At 39.0% G+C, this 1,660-nt stretch overlaps 1 non-coding gene across 1 annotated transcript; it reads right to left on the bottom strand.

Moving 5' to 3' along the window:
* Nucleotides 1-336: 336 nt before the first annotated feature.
* Nucleotides 337-409, bottom strand: TRNAV-UAC. The gene has a single exon. It is a non-coding gene; the product is annotated as a tRNA-Val (tRNA).
* Between the last annotated feature and the right edge of the window lie 1,251 nt (nt 410-1,660).

Below are 1,660 nucleotides of genomic sequence, written 5' to 3'. Positions count from 1 at the left end.
CAAGTGGTCAGGGACTCTTGGTCTAGAAGCAGAGACTTTTACTTATGGAAATCCCCAAGAGCCTCTCTTTGAATAAAGCCAGCAGGCGACAGTTCGCATTAGGAAGAGAGCAGAGACCCCTCCAACCCAATCTCGCCCCCTTCAAAGGCAGGCACCTTCTCCTATTCAGGACACTGCTAACAACATGCAGAGAGAAATACCTAATAGAACAGTATTCTGCTTTTGAAAGCTAAGAGTGTTTGAGAGATCGTGCAATGGTGCCATTGTAAAGCCGTCCACCAACAAGGTCAGCTAAGGGAATCTAGAAAAACAGAAACAGCACGAAAAATTGCAAGTTGTTTCCGCTCGGTTTCGACCCGAGGACCTTTCGCGTGTAAGGCGAATGTGATAACCACTACACTACGGAAACCTGCGTGCTGCATTGGTTTCCTTCGTTAAGGGAGAATTAAATTTTTCTGTTTCGGCTTTGGTAACATCGAGTTGATTGACCTTTCCTTTCAGTAAATTATCAAGGTTACCATACTTTACTACAAAGTCCTCCATTAAAACTTTTTTTTTCAGACGTGACTGGAGAATTTAAGAAAATTTCCCCTCAGATGCGAGGCTCGTTACTGTGGACGTTGATATACTTTTTCTTTTTTCTTTTTTTTTCTTTTCACGAGGCAGAGGCAGGAATTCAGAAGAGTGTGATTTCGTTGTTGTCGATGTTTATGGGAAAAAATGTAAAGAGATGTAATGTAGTAGATAAGATTCTACGTAGTGTAAAAGGAAGGGTTGTGGTGGCCGGAATATTGCGAACTTAAGTTGAGGCTCAAAGTGAATGTATCTCCTATCTTGATGACCAGATGTCCGCGTTTCCTGTCTGGAGATCTTCATATTGTTCTGGATATATCATGAGGGTAAGCATGTTTACAGAATTTGGGAAGGGCAGAGGACTCTCAGGAAAGTGGAAAGGTTCTATTGTCTATCAAATACCTCTCTATACAGCATCCAATTTGCGTAGTTAATTAGTGTCTCACTGTGATGATTGTGAAAATCCTGTTCAAAGACACCAGTCTGCATTTTTCCTTAAGGACGCTGACCATGAAGGCCATTGTTATTGTCTATTATTTTTAAAGGGAAGAATTCAGTTCCTCTTTCGCTACTGATTACACAGTTTCTGCAATTGAGTCTCAAATCCGAGAAAGATAGGAAATAACTCTTTTACTAATTCTGCAACTTGGACAATTAACTATTAACCTCAGTTCCTTGTCTCAAAATAAGATTAACATTTACTTTGTAGAATGGTATGGATTCACATATTAGTCAACTAATATTTATTGTGTGCCCATTGCATATATGGGCATTGCAATGGACAGTAGGGTTTCATTAGTAAACGAAACCAGGCACTGCACCTGTTTTCTTGGAAACTATATTCTTGTGAGAAGCAGACAGTAATCAAGTTATCATCCAAATTAATGCAGCATTTCCAAGAAAAGAGAGACAGGCAGTGCTGTCATTTAATATATATGAAGATTAATTTAGAAAGTTTAGGGGAAGATTTCTCTGAGAAAATAATGATTGTGCTCAAGTTGAAAGGTTGGGGAGATGTTAACTAGGTTTAAAAGAGTGTTAAAAGTAAAATAAATCATATGTACCCAAACCCATGGTAAATAAGAGG

The sequence above is a fragment of the Nomascus leucogenys genome, chromosome 22a (assembly GCF_006542625.1).
Source record: "Nomascus leucogenys isolate Asia chromosome 22a, Asia_NLE_v1, whole genome shotgun sequence".
Classification (NCBI taxonomy): Eukaryota; Metazoa; Chordata; class Mammalia; order Primates; family Hylobatidae; genus Nomascus; species Nomascus leucogenys.
The sequence above is the reverse complement of the archived record's forward strand: the minus strand, read 5'-3'. Positions and strand labels throughout refer to the sequence as shown.